This window comes from Triticum dicoccoides, chromosome 2A (assembly GCF_002162155.2).
Source record: "Triticum dicoccoides isolate Atlit2015 ecotype Zavitan chromosome 2A, WEW_v2.0, whole genome shotgun sequence".
In the NCBI taxonomy this organism is placed as follows: Eukaryota; Viridiplantae; Streptophyta; class Magnoliopsida; order Poales; family Poaceae; genus Triticum; species Triticum dicoccoides.
In genome coordinates, this window is record NC_041382.1 from 723,677,320 (window position 1) to 723,685,082 (window position 7,763).

Below are 7,763 nucleotides of genomic sequence, written 5' to 3' on the forward strand. Positions count from 1 at the left end.
GGTTGATGAAGAGATGATGAAGCCCCCGGTCCAGCCAAGATGTCGAAGCCTCGATGTCAGCTCATGAGTCGAAGTAGGTCGGCGTGAGGGACACTAGCTTGAAGAAGCAATAGTGCAGCCCTGTCGATGCAGGTCGTGACGTGGTCGATGCCGGCTTGATGAAGCGACTGTGCGGCGATGCCGGTATGCCCGCTCCGTGTAATCCGTGGGGCGGCGATGTTGGTGATGATTTATCCTTCGCGATGTCGGACTCTTGTTCGGCTTGCCGAGATGATGATCTGAAGAAGTTGAGCTCGGCTCAACAAAGTGACGCCGTGTCTAGCGTAGATCGGCAGTCGTGGAGTAATATTGCCGGACTAGTTTGACACCAGCATGATGTTGAAGATCATGTTCAAAAGATCTTAAAGTTAGTGGGATGTGTTCGGGAACAAAACACAATACCCCATACAAAACTTCCTTCAAAAGGGATGTCCGAAATCCCGTTCATAAAAAAGATGAACTCGGGTCAGATTCGTTTTCGCGCAGAAAACAGATCCGAAAAGTGATGCACTAATCGGAAGGTTCCCGGAGTTTGGACAGTCGGATCGAGCCGAAATTTTGAGAGGTAGTAGATATAGGAATTCCGCAGCCGATCAACGGTTGGATCTTCCAAAGGACGTCCGAGCTAGAAGCTTGACACCACGCCCTAAACTCATCCAAATTCCCGTCCAGATTTGACATGGCTCCGGTATATCGTGGATTGCCAGAGATTCCTCCATCGGAACTCGACGGAATTTTCCAGGGTTGTTGTAGACTCAATTCCTCACAATTCCACCAAAGCGATCGTCAAAGCGATACTCGAGGAGGTGGTGGTGGCAGATACGAGTTCGCTGTCCAGAAAAACAGCACGGTCGCTTGAGGGCAATGTTGACGTTGAACCCCCGAGCTCCATAGATGATTCCTCCGTGATCTTGATAGAGATCAGAGTTGATGTTTGATGAAGGCCCTCGTCCAGACATGGTGATCCGAACACGGGGCGCAATTCTTGGTCGAACCAAGGTGACCAGTCGAGCTGGTGACAAAGATGCCAAAGTCGCAGTTGATCTGCAGGCGAGCCATCGATCCTTTTGTCGATCACACAGCGGAACTCTCAATGAAAGCACCAATGTCGGTGTCAAAACCGGCGGATCTCGGGTAGTGGGTCCCGAACTGTGCGTCTAGGCCGGATGGTAACAGGAGGCAGGGAACACGATGTTTTACCCAGGTTCGGGCCCTCTTGATGGAGGTAAAACCCTACGTCCTGCTTGATTAATATTGATGATATGGATAGTACAAGAGTAGATCTACCACGAGATCAGAGAGGCTAAACCCTAGAAGCTAGCCTATGGTATGATTGTTGTATATATTGTATATCTATCGACTAGCCTGGCCTCGGTTTATATAATGCACCGGAGGCCTAGGATAACAAGAGTCCTAGCCGAATACGCCGGTGGGGAGAAGTCCTTGTCTTGATCGCCAAGTCTTGTGGAATCTTCCTTGTATGCGGCAGCTGTCCGAACTGGCCCACGAGTATACGGCCACGGGGTCCTCGGCCCAATCTAATAGATCGGGAGACGACGTGGTGAGTACCCCCTAGTCCAGGACACCGTCAATTGTCGACAACTTCATTAGCAGGTATGGCTCATATGATAAGTGTGGGTTTATGAGACGAGACGTGTACAACCTATGTTGCCGAGAAAAAATGAAGTTGATTGCAAAGGGTGATGCTAACACGACAATCGGGATTATGAGGAGCAGAAAGGAGAAGGATCCAGACTTTTTCTTTGAGTACGTGCTCGATAAGGAGGGCCGTTTGAAGAGCATGTTCTGGTGCGATGCACAGTCACGGCGGGACTATCAGTTGTATGGAGATGTAACTGTGTTCGACAGCACGTATAAGATGAACAGATATGGTATGCCGTTTATCCCCTTTGTTGGTGTAAATAATCACCGTTGCACCATAGTTTTTGGTTGTGCCATTGTGTCCGACGAGACCGAAGCGACGTACGTGTGGCTGCTCCAGACATTCCTAAGGGCCAATTGTCAGAAAAAGCCAAGGTCAATCATCACAGATGGAGACGCTGCAATGATACGAGCTGTTCGGTTGGTTTTGGTTGATGTGTTGCACCGTCTCTGCTCATGGCACGTGGAAAAAAACATGCAGAAGCACCTTAATTACAAATCGCTAAATGAGTTCAGGGCACTCTTGTACTACTCCACCTCTCCAGCCAACTTTGAGGCGAGATGGCACGCTTTCGTCCGTAAATGGAAGACTGATAAAACAGAAGAGTGGCTGAGCAGGATGTACAGGAAGAGGAGTCTGTGGGCAGCATCATATCTGTCAAATGGTTTTTTCTGGGTATGCGCAGTAATCAAAGGAGTGAAAGCCTTAACTCTTGTCTTCACCTTCACCTGGACGGCGGTATGACTATTGTTGACCTAGTTGTGCATTATGAGAATTGCATAGTTCGACTACGTGAGAACGAGGCGCATGATGACTGTGTTTCAAATCAGTCATTGTCACCATTAGTCACAGAATATAAGGATATTGAGAAGCATGCTGCCGAAGTATTCACTCATTCCAATTTTTATATTCTTCAACAAGATCTGAAGAAGATGGGAGAGCTTGAGATTTTTGAGACGCTAGTGGGCGTTGACTGCCACATCTTCATCGTGACATGGAGAAATAACCGCAAATTTCAGTTCAGCGTGAATTATCGAGCTGAATACTCTGAAAATACGATAGACTGCAGTTGTGGACGAATACTTCGAAAAGGATTGCCTTGCAAACACATTCTGTATGTGTTGGTTTATCTGAAAATATTTAAAATACCTAAGTGTTGCATCCTTAAGAGGATGTCAAAAGTTGCGAGAGGTGGGCTGCCTGCACAGCGAAAGAGTGACATGTTTGGCTGGGGTTGGACAGGGGCAGAGCAGCGTGCTCGCTATAATCAACTCAGTATAACATGAGCTGAAACTTTTCATGTTGCTTCAAATGATCCATTCGTGTTTGATGAGTTGATGCAGTGTCTGCGGAATATAATAGCGAAGAAAAACGTCCCTGATAATGATGCTGTTGGTAGTAGAAGAAATGTGCATGAGGAGTCACGTCAGCCGGAACAACATGTTGATGTCATAGGTGATCCCGTGAAAGTTTCCACGAAGGGCGCCCCTAAACAGAGCACGACAGGGCGGGCAAAGAAAGATCCAAATGTTACAAAAAAATGGAAGACCAAAATCATTTTCTGAGAAAAAACCCGGTCCTCTTTGTGGCATTTGTAAGAAAGAGGGCCATAGACGGCAAACGTGCGCTGAGAATGAAAAGTAAGTTTTACATTATTTTAATTATTTTTTGGGTTCTCTCTTTACAATTGTCTGATGAGTTGTTTATAATTTGTTATGTAGGAACCGGGCATAAATATGAAGTATTCATAATCAATTGAAGGCACTCGTAATTTTCGTTTATTTGTTTAAGGATAAGAGACATGACACTTTGAGTTTATTCTTTAAGCCACCTTGTTCGATGGAAGGCACTGACACTTTCAGTTTATTTGTTTAAGGATTGGAGACATGACACTTTGAGTTAATCTTTATGCCATCTTGTTCGATGTTATGAAACACGCGATTTCTATTATTATGTGTGAAACATGATATATTTATATGAGTGTGTTACTGCTGTCATGAGTTTGTCAACTGGGTGGATATCTGATGATACGGCTCATCAGATGATACGGTGATCCCGTACATCTCGGACGTTAGATCTGGACTATAGGGACAGGATTGATCAACCTCTTCCCCACTGGAAAATATGCATAGGGCACCCTGTGTTTTGCCGTAAATGAGCGACTACTGCGTATCCCGTCGTCCTGTGCGCCTCGAACAGAATCCTGCTCGTCCCCCCGCCGCCGCCGGGTACCATAGGGCTTTTTCCCACCGCCGCCGGCCACCATGACGCCATGCCCCATCAACGCTCGCTAGCCCCGACTACACACAACCTATTCAGCTCCACCTTGTGTGCCGAACCCGTTGCTCAGATGAGATCCACGCTCGACAGTACGATGGGAGGCGACACAAATCTCTCCCCACCGCCGCTGGAACCGGAGACTCTACGCGGCGAGGAGCAGGTAAGAAGCAGCTTTCTTCGTTGGCTTCTGGACCAATTTATGTTATTCGACTTCTTGATTTTGCTTTTGGTTTAGGATTGGGTGTCGGCGCTGGGGGAGTCAGTTTCCTTCGGACGATTCCTCTCTGAGCCGCTGGAGTGGGTGCCATGGCGCAAATCCTAGTTGTGCGTCCGCCTACCATGGGTCATGTCCAATCATCACCAGCAGCTGAGCTCGATCTATCGGTAGAAGGCAATTTGTCAGTGCCGGTTGCAGCGGTCGGAGCTCGATCTGCCTCCTCCAACTGTGGTGATATGTGCATTGAGGGTTATCGCCCAACCAATAGTTGTAATACGGCGGCAGCCCGTTCATCAGGAAGTGCAGCACATATGGGAGGATCCGAGCTCTATCTGGTTAGTTTATCCTCTAATCTTGTAGTGTTCATGCAAAGATCTAGTTTTCGGAATAAGATTGTTCTGTGAGTTGTTGTCGTCACAGGCTGCAAAGAAATGTAGCCCTTAATGAGCGGAAGCATGCCATGAAAGATTGTGCAGAAGTTTGAGCATATATAGGCATGCAAGAATGCGCTTCTTTGTTTGACAAATTCCTTCAACGAGTCATGGGTTAGTATTAGGCAGGGGCTAGAGTATCACAACTTCTAGGCTTGATGTGGCAAAAAATTTAAAACTGAAAGACAACTGAAGCTATTCTCAGTTCCGAGCAACTCGAGTTAGAAAATTTTAAAGGCCCTTTATCAATTTTTATATGCATCGCTATGCTATTACACAATTTCATGACATCTAGTAACTAGTATCACATCTATTAAATAGTATCAAGCAGGCTGAGTACCTGTCTAAGCATTATCGCAAGAATTTTGTTGTCCTCTAACAGTCTCATCCTTAAGATCTGACGCTTGGTACATAAGCATTTGTTGATAGCTTGGCACAAATTCTTCCCTGGCCAATCATTAGGGGGTTGCACATAGACTCAATTAGCAGATGCCATTATATTATTATTTTTCATTCCAGTTAGTTAAGCCAAAGATTTATTTATTATTTTGCTTCACTAGTGATATGTAAGACACTGAGATTTGAAAGGTGCATAAGCTTCCACACCAACAATTGTTGGGAACAACCAGAATCGATCATGCATTCTTCGGTCAAAACATTTTCTGGATTTGAAAATAGTATGGGCGCAAATAACTGGGCTCCTTAGGTGAAAAGATACAGTGACTTTGCTGTCATTTAACAAATATTATGAATTAATAAGATGTCAACACTGTTATTCTGAATAAAAGAACGATGATGTGGAGGGGGAGTAACAATAATTTCATACTTGGTAAGCTGAACTCAGTACATGTTCAGTTGTTCACTGCTACGTTGTTGCTTATGTATGTGCCAGTAGGGTTGTACTGCTGTCCAAGTTCTTGCCATTTCAAATTTTTATGGTGCGGCTACATGTAGCTTCAGATGCTTGTTATAGCTAATTGCCAGGATAGTTAAGCTTACATTCTTAGCTTTGTGGTTTGTTGGTGTCCAGTGCACATGCTAATGGTGACTTGTAGGGCAAATAAATTAGATGCAAAATTATGATTGACGGCTATGCAGCGAAATCAGAACTAGTGGCTCCTATCATGTGACGAATGTATTTGGAAAAAGAAACTCAGGAAGGAACTATGTACAAGTGCACAAAGGAGTTTTGCTCAGGCAGAAAGCAAAATTGAAAAAGGCATGCAACAGGTTTTTCAGATTAATATTCTGCAATCATAAATATCATGTTCAATTAGAACTGCAGATCTTTCTCTGAAAGGATGTCATATTGTGAACAACAACCTTTTGTATCTACAACAAAATTTTGCTATCTGCACTTACTTGCAACAGCTGCATAATTTTCTCTCATTTTCCTCGCGGTGGATCTTCTTTTTCTTTAATTGTGCAGCACCAACAACTGCCGATTTAACTACCACTGTCGTTTCCACAGACATGAGCAGGCTGTTACGAAAAAGGTGAACAACCTGGACCTAGGCGGCGAGGGGGAGCTCGGGAAGGCTATGGGACCTGAGAGCATCTTCAAGTCCAGGTTATGCATGAGCTTTCTCTCCAGCGAGTCATGCGCCTTCGGCGGCAGATGCTCCTTTCGCCCGTGCCAATGTTGAGTTGCGCAGTCCTGCTGCATCTCAAGAAGTCGAAGACCAAGTGGTTCTCATGGTGTTCATGATGATTATGCGTCTGTTATTTTGCGGAAATGCCTAAACAAAAAACTTTTCTTGTCTATTTTTTGTCGTAGTCCATTTTTTCGGTTCAATGAATTCATGATAGGCAAGGCATAAAAAATGGAGTGAACAGAAATTCATTTGTAAACTCGAGATATTAATATTAGAGCATCAAGCATGTAAAATCGCTGTACTAATGAGGCAGCCCATGTTTTGGCAAAATCTGGTGAAGATGATGCTAGGTCCTGCTTGTATAATAGTGTACCTGATGTTATCAGGAGATTGTTTGTAATGATGAGATTATGAATGAATGAAAGGGTTCTGCCCATTGTCCCAAAACTCAACGAAATATCTTTGTGTAGCTGGAACCACACCTATTCCACCGCTATTCTACATGCATTATCAGCTTTGGGTTGATTTCTGTCATCACGTACTATCCTACACTGAGAATACACTGCTTGCACATGCTAATCTGTTTGATTCTGTTCCGGGCGCATGTCGATCTGTTCTCTGCCACGTGGACTTGGGCAATTTTTGCAAAAAACATGCTGCTTTCTTGGGGTAAGATGCAAATGTTCCAAGGGGGAACATGTAAAGATGCTAGCAACTTGATCTTGTCCGTTCTTCTCACATCTAAGGGCATCTCCAGCCGTTGCCCCCCCAGGGTGCGCATAAAATCGCCGCCTGGGGGTGAGCCGGCGCAAAAATTGGGCCTGGGAGCGAGTTGGTCCCCAGCCGCCGGCCCCAGGGCCGCCCCAGGCACGTTTTAAAATAAAAAAAGTTTGGCGAAATTCGGCTTAAATACGATAAATTTCGGCCAAACACGATAAATTTCGGCCAAACACGATAAATTTCAGCCAACCACGATAAATTTCGGCACATTTCGGCGAAGTTCGTGGATTTTCATTACATAGCACATATACATAAACTAATCTAAAGGAAAAACTGGCTAAAGTCGCCGCCATCGTCGTCGTCGGCCTTCTCCTCCTTGACGCGGGCGCCCCTGCTGGACCCCTGCCTGGCGTCACCATGGCGGACTGGTGGCGGCGCATCATCCACTACTAGGAAAAGGCCTACTAATGGCACACCAGTTTTGCCTACTAATGACGCATCACTGGTGCGCCATTAGTAGCACGCCACTCGTAATTTTTACTAATGGCGCACCATTGGTGCGCCATTAGTATATAACACCATTCGCCATTAATGTGCCTTCCAGGGGCCATATTTAACCATGTGCTTTGGCACACTAATGGCGCACTCTGTCTTGATGCGCCATTAGTATCCTTTGGCATACTAATGACGCACTCTGTCTTGATGCGCCATTAGTATCCTTTGGCATACTAATGGCGCACTCTGTCTTGATGCGCCATTAGTATTCTTTGGCATACTAATGGCGCACCTTGTGGTGATGCGCCATTAGTATGAATATT

The 7,763-nt window shown here is 45.4% G+C and overlaps 1 long non-coding RNA gene across 1 annotated transcript; it reads left to right on the forward strand.

Annotated features, from left to right (window-relative positions):
- Positions 1-3,857: 3,857 nt before the first annotated feature.
- LOC119356653 lies at positions 3,858-6,652 on the forward strand. Its single transcript, XR_005172002.1, has 3 exons — positions 3,858-4,142; positions 4,218-4,534; positions 6,102-6,652. It is a non-coding gene; the product is annotated as an uncharacterized LOC119356653 (long non-coding RNA).
- The last annotated feature ends 1,111 nt before the right edge of the window (positions 6,653-7,763 follow it).